This window comes from Neophocaena asiaeorientalis, unplaced genomic scaffold (assembly GCF_003031525.2).
Source record: "Neophocaena asiaeorientalis asiaeorientalis breed wild unplaced genomic scaffold, Neophocaena_asiaeorientalis_V1.1 scaffold69, whole genome shotgun sequence".
NCBI lineage: Eukaryota > Metazoa > Chordata > Mammalia > Artiodactyla > Phocoenidae > Neophocaena > Neophocaena asiaeorientalis.
Genome location: NW_020174373.1, coordinates 1,019,262 through 1,032,928, shown reverse-complemented (window position 1 = coordinate 1,032,928; position 13,667 = coordinate 1,019,262). Strand labels below are relative to the sequence as shown.

General features: G+C 50.5%; 1 protein-coding gene across 5 annotated transcripts in view; it reads left to right on the top strand.

The window, feature by feature from the left end:
* PRKX (protein kinase cAMP-dependent X-linked catalytic subunit) overlaps nt 1-13,667 on the top strand; it is a 125,618-nt gene that overhangs the window by 35,242 nt on the left and 76,709 nt on the right. The window lies entirely within an intron of this gene.

Below are 13,667 nucleotides of genomic sequence, written 5' to 3'. Positions count from 1 at the left end.
CTTCTGTGATACACCTGCCTGTACACAGAGACAGGCGCCTGCACCCTGCTCTTGGAGCATGTTGCATGTGCCCCAGTGCAGGGAGATAACACCTGTCAACTCACAGCCGCTGGAGCAATGTCCCCAGGGCCCGAAACAGCGTGTCACTCGGAGCACAGACGGGCGGCATGTTTGACGGGCGACAGAAGGGAAGCAGCTGACTTCTTGTCTTACTTTCCTTTTAAGAAGCCCAGTGGCCGTGTTGGGCCAGTGTGGACGGGTCAGTAGAGTCTCATGCTGTTGAGTCATTAAAATCGAAACAAAGAAAGAAGTAGCCAGTGCAGCAGAGCCGCCACCCCTCCCTGTTCAGGTCTGAGTCTCCTCTTCGCTGGGAGGTGGTGGGAAGATGGGTAGAAAATCTGATGCGTGTAGATCTTCTTCTGGAAAGAAGAAAAGCTTCTACTCCTGGTGTCTCTTCTAGAAACTGAAATAGTGATTCTGGATAACGACTTCAGTTGGTTAGGGTTTTCAGTACACGTTTTGTAAAGGAGACGTGGACTCCCTTATCTGTTGCCAAGTCATTCTCACGTGATTTAGGAGAACGGTCTTGGGCTTTTACCAAATACAGGAAGTCTGAAGCGAGGACCCCAGGGTGTGTCCCCGAGGGTGCTTTGTGGCTGAGTTTTCCCAGGAAGATGGGGCACCTGGCCGCTGGGTTCCGGTTTGCTCTGGAAACCAAGTGGCGTGATCTGTTGTGTGTCTGCAGTGAAATTAGGAGAACGCGGAAGAGAAGCAGGTGGAATGGATGGTGAAAACGAAAAGTCTGAGACATTGGCGTCGAGAAGACACAAGTTTGGAGAAGAGGGAAGAAGCCAGTGGGAGGAGTGCTTGCCAGGGCTGTGCGTGGGTGGTGGGCGTGCCGCCCAGCGGCTGGCGGGGCTGCTGAGGTCACCTCAACGCATATTTTCTGGGATCAGGCACGTCCCCCTGGAAACATTAGGGTGATGCTATAGGGAACCTTGGGGGATGGCTTCCATTCTGGGAACTCCACCTTGTTGTGGGTTGAATTGTGTGTCGTGTCCCCCCCAACCCCTGCAAAAGATACGTTGATGTCCTGACCCCCAGTACCCGTGAATGTGACCTTATTTGGAAGTTGGGTCTTTGTAGGTGTAATCAAGATGTAGGTCGAGGTCCTACAGGAGTAAGGTGGGTTCTCCATCCGATGTGATGGGTGCCCTTGTAAACAAGCGGAGAAGACACACAAAGACACACAGAGAGGAGAAGGCCACGTGAAGACAGAGGTGGAGATTGGGGGTGATGCGGCCATAAGCCGAGGAGCCCCAGGGATTGCTGGCAACCACCAGAAGCTATAGAAGAAGCTAGGATGGATCCTTCCCTGGAGATTCTAGAAGGAACCACCAACACCCTGATCTTGCACTTCTGGCCTCCAGAACTATGACAGGATGCATTTCTGTTGTTTAAGCCACCCAGTTTGTGGTCTTTTGTTACGGCAGCCCCAGCAAAGCCCCAAACACACACCCCGTCGTCTCCTGGAGTGGGGACCAGCCTAGGTGATGGGCTCTGGAGATGCTTTCTAACTACGTCAAAGGAGTCCCCAGGATAGAATCCTTGAGCTTTGGGAAGTTAAAAGGGAATAGGGAAAAGGAGGACCGTGAAAAACAGAGCTTTAGTCAGACAACTCTGCTTCCTTGACTCCTGGACAGCTAATCAGGAGGGTTCCTCATCAGGTAGGGTAGACTGCCGAATCCAGAGGGACGCAGATTCTGTATTCCGATGTTCCGTGCTTTTGGATAAGTACCTGAATTGTTTCCATCACAAAGGCTGTAAGACCTAGTTTCAGTGGGATGGAATTTGACCCCAGGTTATCTAAATCGGGTTTTCTCTAATTTTAAAGAGTGTGATCTCTCTGCGCTGTGGTAGCTCTGTAATCTGACAGTCTCTTTGCTACCTTGATATTCCTGTTGCCATACAGCTCACTGGGTGCAGGCACACCTCAGTGTCGTCCTTTTATATGTCAGGTCCAACTGTGCTCCGGCCAAGAGGCAGGAACTTTTCCTGGTCCTTTAGTCCACAAGGCTGTCCTCTGCCTGTCTGTGTCCTGGCCTCGTCTTCCTATAAGGACCCCAGCCCTACGGGATCAGGACCCAGCCTAGTGACCTCATTTCACGTTCATCCCCTTTTTAAAGACTCCATCTCTAAATCCGGCCACATGCTGAGGTCCTGGGGGTTAGGACTTCAGCATATAGATTTTGGGGTGACTTGCTAGGTGCAGGTCTTTCAGTGCACAGGGTCTTATTATAAAGTATTTGTAGCCTTTGGAAGTTTCCTGTGCACTACTTGAGGGACCCGGCAGTGTTTGAAAACAGATTAAATTGATGCAGGGTCAGCAGACTCTAGAGGTGCCCCACACGTAACGGGGGGCGAGCGCTGTATCTGACCAGCCCCGCGAACGGGGGGAGTAGGGTGCCCAGGGCCGCTGGATGGGGCACCGGATTTAGTGGGAAGAGCCCACGAGGGAAGCAGGTATCGAATCCCCCCAGCCGCGCAGTTTCTCTTGGAAATGAGTTGCTTCTCCCAACATCTGCCTTTCATACTGTCCGGAAGTGTTGAGTGAGCCTTACTTGCGTTCACGTGAAGCCACGTGGAATACCGATGATCCCGGGTATCATGCCGAACACAGACTCAAGTTTCAACTTCCACTTGAACGATTTGGCTTGTTCGCCCACGGTGTTATTAGCGTTCGGTATTTGAAGTGCTACTGGTTGCGTTGTTGAAAGTCGGCCAGGACGTTCATTACGTCCACATCAGAGAATGCATTCTGTTCTGGGATAAAGCAATCCTGAAGGCCAGTTCAGCCAGCGTAGAGATAATTTTAGAAGAGCTGACAAACTCAGTGTAGAAGGATTGTGTTACAGTCAAGGTGTCCCGGGGAGGAAGGCTTGTGTCCCGCCCCTAGACCAGGACCCTGTGTCTGCTCCCTGCCCTTTGTGCGTATAGAAATCGCTGGCATCTTAGAGCTGGTGGGATCCAGGACAGGCGTTCTCACCTGGGCACCACTGACACTGGGGACGGGAAATTCTTTGTGGTGGCGGCTCTTCTGTGTAGTAGAGGAGGTCTAGCAGCATCCCTGGTGTCTACCCACTCAATGCCAGGAGCACACTCCCTCCGTGGTGTGATGGCAAAAAATGTCTTTAGACATTGACAGAATATGTCCCAGGGAGTGAAATAGTCCTGATTACAGACCACTGCCTAGATAGATAGATAGATAGATAGATAGGTAGAAAGAAAGAAAGAAAGAAAGAATGCGTGGATGGAAGGAAGAAAGGAAGATAGGATGAATAGGCAGGTGATATAGAAATAGATAGTGAGATAAATAGATTGATAGGTAGATATTTGGGTAGATGGATGGGTGGGTGGGTGGATGGATGGATACACAGATGGTAGACAAATGATTAGATAGGTTGACGGATAATAGATTGATAGGTAGATATTTGGGTAGATGGATGGGTGGGTGGGTGGATGGATGGATGGATGGATGGATACACAGATGGTAGATGATTAGATAGGTTGACGGGTGGATGGATGGGTTGAAGGATGGATGGATGGTTGGTTGATAACGCCTGTGATACGGGCACACACAGAGATTAGGTGGGTGTGGGTGCATTCTCACTTCCCTGTCCCAGCCCCTGCACGTGGCGTTCCATCATCTAGTCTTGGTGATGAGCCTGTGGACCCAATAACAGTCCCAGTGCCGTGTCACTCATTGCGCGGTAGAAGACCCAGCTAGCCAGCCATGTTTCATTGGCTTTCCGCTACAGATCTGGGTATGAAAGAACTCAGAGGTCCATCACCCATGGGGCACATCCTTCTCATTATTGGCGAAATGACAGCTTGGATCTCCACGTAGAGGAACTTGGGTCTTAGTCTGGAGAGGACGAGCCCATAGCCTAAAGGAAAGGTCTTTCTTCCTGCCCACAGACTTGAGTCTGGTGTGCATCTCCATTGGCACGTGGACGGGTAGTTAGTAAAACTGTTCCTTGACTTTGCTGATAATTAAGGAGGAAAGAACACCCTGTCCCTTGACCCCTCTGCACTTGAGTTTCAGAAGCAAAAGTCCAGAAATAGCTCTCCTTCCTCTTTCACCATCGCCTGCAAGGGACAGCTGTGACAGAAGGAACACGGCCACTTCCCAATTCCTTGTTCTGTGCTTTGTCCGAACGTAATGAAATGTCCATTTTGAATTTTGGGGGTTCTGGCAAGGTGGATGCTTATAAAAGGGAGGTTTGAATTCTCCTGATGGAGGGAAACTGTGAAGTTCCCGACGAGGCTCTGGTAGATCCCGGCGTGGTTGGTAAGGACGGAATCGTCAGCCCTTTGGGGCGGGAGATCCTAATCCCCTAAGGACGCCGCAGCAGCATCTCGCAGAAGGAGAAGGCATTTGTTGGCTGACAGGTGGGGGGAATGCTTGGTGCAGGGGTCACCGGGTCAGCCAGGAGGCTGGGACATGGGGAAGGATCTGAGTCCGCCTTGGACGCAAGGCTGGCCTTGGCGGGGAGCTCCAGCATTGATGCTGGTGTGTGACTCAGGAGCTGGGGAAGCAGATGGGAACGGGCCCCCAGGGCACCTCTGGGGAGGTTAGATGGACACACGGTGCGCTTCCCTGTGCGTTCAGCTGGGGACTTGGGTGCGAGGACGGAGCACGAGGTCACCCCGTCCCCGCCTTACACAGCGGTGTACTGGCCTGGCACACGCCTGGGAAGTTGGACGAGAGAGACAGGGTTCCAGGTGGGGCAGTTTCCAGGGAGCCATCTGGAAAGAGAGAGAGAGAGCGAACGGTCGTCCTTGGGAAGGCATCAGATGTAGCCACCGAGCGTTGGGACCCCTGGGGACCACAACAGGGGGAGCCTGGGCTGGGGACGGCGAAACAAGTTCAGGTCCCCTCGGCGGGGCGGGCGGGGGGCACTGGTTACCATGGAGGCAGTTCGGAAACTGGAAGGGATGTTCTAGAGCCTCAGGTTGCGCCGGGCGCTGGGGCTCAAGAAAGGGTGACGTGAGTGGCTTTCTGTTTTCTCCTTTTGATGGCAGAGTCCAGCTTTACGGCAGCATCTGGAGAAATGGTGACCGACTTTAAAGTTAGGTGTCTCCAGCCAGATGAGGCTGACTTTTAAGTTAATTAAAATGCCACAAGGGAGGCGCTCACTGCAGACTTTGCAAATAAAAGACAATAATCAAATGTGGAAAGTGCTTCTTTGAGCTCAGAGCTGACGTCTCTGCCGGTACTTTCCTACTCATTGTCAATGACGGCCACTTTTTTTTTTTTTGCTGTTTATGGAATAATTGATTAATATGTTCTCTCCAATGCATTTTTTCAATTTTAATTTTTTAATCGTGGTAAAATGTACCTCACATAAAATTTACCATCTTGACTTTTTTTTTAAACATCTTTATTGGAGTATAATTGCTTTACAGTGGTGTGTTAGTTTCTGCTTTATAACAGAGTGAACCAGCCATACATATACATATATCCCCATATGGCTTCCCTCTTGCGTCTCTCCCTCCCACCCTCCCTATCCCACCCCTCTAGGTGGTCACAAAGCACCGAGCTGACCTCCCTGTGCTATGCGGCTGCTTTCCACTAGCTATCTATTTTACATTTGGTAGTGTATATATGTCCGTGCCTCTCTCTCACTTCGTCCCAGCTTACCCTGCCCCCTCCCCATGTCCTCAAGTCCATTCTCTACATCTGGGTCTTTATTCCTGTCCTGCCCCTAGGTTCTTCAGAACCTTTTTTTTTTTAGATTCCATATATATGTGTGATCATACGGTATTTGTTTTTCTCTTTCTGACTTACTTCACTCTGTATGACAGACTCTAGGTCCATCCACCTCACTACAACTAACTTAACATTGCTTCTTTTTGTGGCCGAGTGATATTCCATTGTATACATGTGCCACATCTTCTTTATCCATTCGTCTGCCATCTTGACCATTTTTAAGTGTATAATTCAGTGACATTAAGTCCATCCACATCGTGCAGCCATCCCAACCATCATCTCCAGAACCTTTTCATCTTGCAGAGTTGGAACTCATGGTGCCCATGAAGCACTGCGTCCCCGTCCCCCTCCCCCATCTACTTTCTGATAAGTGTGACAACCCTAGGGACCTCCTCTGAGTGGAATCCCACACTGTGTGTCCTTTTGGGTCTGGCTTCTCTCACCCAGCATCATTTTCTCAAGGCATATCCACATTGTAGCCTGTATCACAATGCCCTTCCTTTTTCATGGCTGAGTAATATTCCATGGTGTGACCGGAACACATTTGTTTATATCCATCATGCATCCATGGACACCTGGGTTGCCTCCACCTCTTGGCTGTTGTAACGCTGCTGTGAACACAGGTGTACAGGCGTCTCAGTCCCTGCTTCAACTCCTTGAGTGCATTTTCGACATCTCATTCTCTTTCCTGCCCGTGGAGAGTGCTTAAGCATTTTCTCTTCTCTTCTCTGCTTTTCTTTCTTTTTTATTTTTTTTTCTCAGCTTGCCTCATTCCCTTTTCTTTCTTCCTTTGTCCCTCCGTCATCACCAGGTCACCACGTGGACAGTTTGGTATGATGCCTTCTGTCCTCCTCCCTGTGCTTAAAGAGCTCTGTGCGTGCGCGCACGCACACAGAGTGTGGCATCCTTACAGCATATTATACACATTTGTTTTGCCTCTCACTGTTTTTAACTCTGCTTCGTAGAGATCCCTCCTGGGCATTTTGGGTGGACGCGTTCCAGGAGGCCGGGCAGGGGTGAGGGCGTACAGAAAGGGAGGGAGGTCTCTTAGCTTTTCCTTGGAGAGGAGCTGGGCCATGGGCCATGCAAGGTAGAGGTGGGAGGACCAGGGAGCGGACGTGGTATGGGGGCCGGACGTGTGTGAATGTGTGCACGTGCTCCCAAAATCACACACTGTAGTCACGCCCGCTGTACAGTAGACGCTCCAGACGCCTCAGCTCAGCTTCTCACTCACACCTGCTCCTTCCAAGCTAGACTCACCCACCCACCTGGCGCCTGGTCCCTTCTGCCCAGATGTCTCTGCAGGCAGTTCAGGGTCCTCGTGTTGGAAAGTAGTTCTTGACCTTCCTCTTTGCCCCACACCTCCAATCAGTTCCTCCTCTGGACTCCCCCCAAATGGCCCTTCCAGCTCCTGGGTCCCCCCTGCCCCCCACACCCCCGGGCACTGTTTTTGATTTCCTTTTCTTTGCTGCTGTGTTCACCCTAACCAGGGCTTCTGCCCTTTCCTCTTCCTTTTTTTTTTTTTTAATTCTTTGCACTATAGTTGATTTACAGTTTTGTGCTCGTTTCACGTGTACAGCAAAGTGATTCCGTTTTATATATTTATATAAAGCTCTTTTCCGATTCTTTTCCATTATAGAGTATTCTAAGATTGAGTAGAGTTCCCTGTCCTCTACAGTAGGTCCTTGTTGGTTATTTTATATATAGTGGTGTGAACATGTTAACCCCAAACCCCTAGTTTTTAACCCCTCCGCCCCGCTTCCCCTTTGGTAACCATAAGTTTGTTTTCTGGGTCAGTGAGTCTATTTCTGTTGTGGAAGTAAGTTCGTTTGTGTCATATTTTAGATTCCTCATCTAAGTGACATCGTGTGGCATTTGTCTTTCTCTTTCTGGCTTACTTCACTCGATACGATAATCTCTAGGTCCATCCATGCTTCTGTGTCTGTGAGTCTGTTTCTGTTTTGTACGTAGATGCATTTCTGTTACTTCTTAGATTTCACATAGGAGTGATGCTGTATAACGTCTGTCTTTCTCTGTCTGACTGACCTCACATAGTATGATCATCTCCAGGCCCATCCATGCCGCTGGAAGCGGCATCGTTTCATTCTTTTTCATGGCTCAGTGGTATTCCACTGTGTATACACGTACCACGTCTTCTTTATCCAGTCCTCTGTCGATGGACACTTCTGTTGCTTCCATGTCTTGGCTGCAGTGACTGCTGCTGTTGTGCACACAGGGGTGCATGGATCTTTTCGAGTTAGAGTTTTCATCTTTTCCAGACCTGCCCTGGCCTCTTGTAAGTCACATCTCCAAAGTCCATCCACCTTTGTTCATCTGGGTCCCCTCTCTTTCTTCTCAGTCACCTCCCCAGGGCTCATCCACTCTTGATTGGAGACAGGGGCTTCTTTCTGACATGAAAACCCAACTGTCACCCTTTGTTTTCCAGTCCCGTCAATGACTTTCCTTCCTGCCCTCAACAAAATGCAGACTCCTACGGTGCGTCCACAGCTCTAGGGTTTGACTGGTGCTTCAGTTTCCAACTTCCCTGTGTGTCTGTCCCCAGCCTGCTTCGACCACAGATACACCTGGCCAACCCTTCCCATCTTGCTGGGACACACACCCCCCTTCTGTGTTCGGTGTTTAGAGCTGGTTCCCCTGCTTCCCACAAGGCTCATGACAGGCCAAACGGGAGGTGCCCTTTCCAGTGTGTCCAAGATAGGACATTGCCAGGTATGAAGTGGGTCCTTTGTTGTTGTTGTGTTTTTTTTTATGTGGACCATTTTTTAAGTCTTTATTGAATTTGTGACAATATTGCTTCTGCTTTATGTGTTTTGGTGTTTCGGCTGCGAGGCATGTGGGACCTCAGTTTCCCCGACCAGGGCTCGAACCCGCACCCCCTGCACGGCAAGGCAAAGTATCAACCACTGGACCACCAGGGATGTCCCCGAAGTGGGTCCTTGTCCAGATGTATCCACTAAACAAAGAGAAAACCAGTGGGTGGTGAGGTCAATAAAGACGGGTGATCGTGAGTTACTGGAGATGTTGCTCGGTGATGCTAACCGTGGGTCCCACGCCTTTGAGATCCGCTACGTGCGTGCTTTTCTCGTAGCGACGTGATAAACCTTGCTTTTGGCCCTCGAACTTCTACTTTTTTTATAGGCTCGGTCCTGCAGTTGATGAGAATGACGGGATGAACAGATTAGCTCCTGCAGTTTATCCCGCTTCTGATTTTCTAACCTCAAGAGTTTCATTCCTCTGTGGTCACGTGGACTGCCTCCTGTCAGCCACAAGCACCAAGCCATGACTGTTACTGTTTTTGGAATCGTGATGTCAGGAAGTGTCTGAATATTCGTTTACTTCCGATCATTAATAATACCCAGCTCTTCACAACTTCTGTCCATACAAGAAACCTCTTAACTGGTGGAGTTTTGAAGCAAAGATGTATCGGCGGAATTTCTTTTCTTCCTTTCGATACTGTATTTGATTTTCGTGATTTGGAGAAGGCAGGTGGCATCAGGGCCCTCAGGACTTTTGTTTGTTTTATAGCCATAATTTCTATTTGTTACGGGTGCCTTTATTTGAAAAGTATTGCTTCTTAAGCAGGCTGATGACGGATCACTTCTGCGTGTGATCTGCAAAGGTCAAAATGACTTATCCACTTAATATACGGTGGCTTTCGTAGGTGTGCTGGTTGGTTGAAGTTTTGTTTGATTTCATTAGATATTTGTGGAACGGACGTCTTCATCCATCTTGATCGGTCGGGATAGTTCTCCCCACTCTGCCCCTTGTTTGTGACATTTGAGACTGTGATGCGGTGATTTATCCTAAGAAATATTTATTTGGTCTGCTTCTCAGTTCCTGGCACGGAGTTCCTAAAACCCTTGAAATCTCCTAAGTGTCGAGAGCCATAAAGGTGTCTTGGAAAGCCCCCGGGTCACCTGTGGCTGGGGGCTGGTTACAGGGGAACCAACCCTTAGAGGGTTGGAACTGTCAGTCCCACCCTGACCTTGGGAAGCGGAGGCGGGCTGGAGGTTGAGTTCGCTTCCCAGTGGCCAGTGAGTTAATCAGACCTACGTAATGAAGCCTCTATAAAACCCCAAGAAGGTAGGGTTCAGAGAGCTTCCGTGTCGGTGAACATGTAGAGATTTGGGGAGAGTGCAGCCTGGAGAGGGTGTTGGGGTCCCCTGCCCCCTCCCCAAATCTCACCCTCTGCATCGGTCCTATCTGGCTGTTCCTGAGTTAGCTCCTCTTATAATAAACCGGTGATCTAGCGCGTAAACGTTCCTGACTTCTGTGAGCCGTTCTAGCAGATGAAACCCAAGGAGAGGTCGTGGCAACCTTCCACCTGCAGCCGGTCGGTCAGAAGCACAGGTGGCCCCCTGGACTTGCCGTTGGGGTGTTGTGGGACTGAGCCCTTACCCCGTGGGGTCTGATGCTAACTCCGGGTACATAGTACCAGAACTGAGTTGAATTCTAGGACACCCAGCTGGTATCCGAGAATGGCTTGGCGTGTGAGGAATTGGGAGCCGGTTAACAGACCCTTCACCCTCAGTTGCTTCCTATGTCGGTCGACCTACCCGTGGATGAAATTGCAGTTCCCCTGGAGCCCAGGGGACGGAAAGAGAGACTGTGACCCCGGCCTCCTTCCCGAATCACCTGGTGTCCAGCCACGCTATTTTTTGGGACTGACGCACTGCACTTACTTGCTCAACCCTGAAAGTTGTCTCATTCCTCGCTGCTAACCCCATCTGGGTTCTGTCCTCACCTCCCCACATTGTTCATTATCTGATGCTCCTGAGAGTTGAGATGAGTTTACCTTGGAACCTTGGGATGCATCGTTTGCCAGAGCTGAGAAGACGTCAGGACAGTCTCAGCCTGTTAGTGGGTCTGTGGGAGCAGTTACAGAAGTTACGCAAAGAATGAGTTGCCTAGCAGCTCCCTGATGACCTCCAGGTGCGTGCGTGCGTGTGTGTGTGTGTGTGTGTGTGTGTGTGTGTGTGTGTGTGTGTATGCATTGGAGCAGCGGAGAGATAGGCTCCTGTATATTTCTCCTACCTTTTCAACCCAATTCACAGCTGTAGAAAATGGTCGTGCCCTTGCTTAGATATTATTGACTGTTTCACGTCTTCTTAAGGGCTCAGTTCGGCCCCGAAATCCCGGAATCCCGGAATCCCAGGCCTTCCCAGACAAGTTCTAGCTAGATTGGCCATCTGCCCTGCCCCAGAGAAATTCAGCAGGTCACCAGTTTACGTAGAGGTTCAGTGTACAAGTTCACCAGTCAGGTGTCAGGACCCTAGAACAGCGGTCCCCAAGCTTTTTGGCTCCGGGGGCCGGTTTTGTGGAAGACAGTTTTTCCACGGAGGTGTGTGTCTATGGTGGGCTTCAGGTGGTAATGTGAGCGATGGGGCGGTGGGGGGGAACGGCGGCTCATCTCCTGCTGTGCGGCCCGGTTCCGAACAGGACGCGGATCAGTATCATGGCCTGGGGGTTGGGGACCCCTGCCCTAGAACACATCTCCCCGTCAGAACCGCAAAGCCCTTGCTGGGTTCTCAGCTCGCCCGCAAAACACAGCGAGGCTGTCGTGCGTTTGGGATGCCGTGCGCTTCTATTCAAGCATCACAGCACGGAACGTCCTTGCCATACACGTCAGTATGTGGACCGGAGAAGGAGGGCGGGCGGCCCAAAGGTAACGACTCATCTCGATTTTAAATGATGGAAGGAAGATGGGCGTCTGCTCAGACGATTTCTCCAGAAAGCCATGTCGGGGAGGAAGACATTTTCCTTATCCTTCCAGGCTCTTCTGGCTGGCCTGAGAATGAAATGGACGTGAGACAGATGAACAGGAGAAAGTCCCACGAAAGTTGAATCCCCTGGACGCACGGGAGAGACCCAGGAAAGCGGAGTCACTCACAAACATGGTCCTAACCCTCATCTTAAATGCTATCATCTTCAGCTAAAGGCGAAAGAGCCTGTTGGGTTAGTGGCTTGGGACTTCAAAGGGGAGGAGGGCCGTCGACATGGAGACGGAAAAGAAAAGGGTTGGTAGACAAGTGTTTGCTGAGCCTGCAGAGACAATGGGACACAGGGTGGACCGTGATCTCCAGGCCCTGCCGTTTCCCCACCACGGGTGGCCCATATCACGGGCAGACATCTCTGGTGAGGAGAGGGGTCCCAGGAACAGCTCCTCCGTCTAAATTCTTTTAGGCTATTAGCGAGAAGGTCAGAGTTTCTCTTTTGAGTCTTTGGGCTTTGATTGTTTTCAGGTCGAAATAATCCGCGTGCCAAAGAGATACTTTGCGGGGGGAGCAAAGTCGTGTTCCACTCCAGTAGCAATAGCCACAACCCACAACCCCAAAGCGCTCTTCCTGCGTCCTGTGTTCCCTCAAGTCTCAACACTGCAAATCTCGAGCCTTTGAGCTGTCAGATGTGAGAAGGGGAACAGGCCAGAGATGCACGGCTGTCAGGAACTGGGGGAAAAGCCACGCCTAGACGTGGCTGCCGCTGTGCTTCTTACAGACGGGATCCGGGGCCGTCTCTGACTCTGAGAGACAGAAATCAACGAGGAACACCGAGAAAGAATGGCATGTATGGCCACCCTATCGGAGGGTAGCCGTCATCCCCCAGCCGCACCCGTCGTGCAAAGAGTCTGCACGTGTAAACGCGCATGTAGAGAAACCCTTTCGTAACGCGTGGCCCGCATTGTGCGAAGACATATAAACCATAGTGCTTAACAAAACAGCAATTCATTTGAACACCAGAAGAGTGTGTTGTCCTTTTTTCTTTTTAAAAGGCTTCCCTTGGGCATAGAAAAGTTTTTCACATCCACGACGGAGGGCGTTTTTCCTCTCTGCAGCCCATCTTTTTTTTTTTTTTTCTTCAAATTTGACCGCACGCACCGCAAGGCTTACGGGGATCTTAGTTCCCCAACCAGGAACTGAATCCGTGCCCTCGGCAGTGAAAGCACCAAGTCCTGACCACTGGACCACCCGGGAAGTCCCCCATCTTTTTATTTATTGCAAAAACTTACACCTTCCTGACCACTGCCACACTTGGTTACTGCTTGGTGATCTTCCTTCCAGCTACTTTTTGGGTCATTGCAAACTATCTCCTCCAGTGCTTTGTGTATATATCGATACGGTTGATTACAGGCAGATCTCAGACATAACGGTGGGTTCCATTCCAGAGCACCATAGTAAAGTAAATAGCGCCATAAAGCGAGTCACGCGAAGCTTTTGGTTTCCCAGCGCATCTACAAGTTACGTTTACGCTGGACTGTAGTCTGTTAAGTGTGCAGTACCATTATGTCTAAAAAAAAAAGCAATGTGGGTGCCATAGTGAAAAACACGTTATTGGTAAAAATCGCTCACCAACCTCGGAGCCTTCCGTGACTTGCTTTTTTGCAATAGAAACACCCCAAATCACAGATCGCCACAGTAACGAAAAGGTTTGAAGTATCGCGAGAATTACCAAAAGGGGACCCAGACCCCCAGAGTGAGCAAATGCTCTTGCAAAAATGGTGCCTGTAGAGTTGCTTGCGAAACAGGGTTGTGACAGACCTTCCATGTGTTAAAAATGCGGTGTGTGCAAAGCACACTGAAACGAGGTGTGCCTGTATTGTTCTTTACTTTATTGGAACAGCCCATCCCAGCAGCCAAGACCATCTGGTGCGTGGTGCCCTGTGCATTGCTCACCCAAGGACGCCGGGTCCTCCGAGCATCCTTTGTTTTCATGGAAGCCCAGAGGGACGCAGCTCTTTGGGACCAGCCTTGGAGGGGAGCACAGCGTCCTGAGCAGAGAAGATGCCCGAGCCGGGGGTTCGGGGATCAGGCACCGCTGGCACGGTAGCCTCACGTTGCTTCACATCATCGTCTGTGTGTCCCCATCCTGAGGGGGG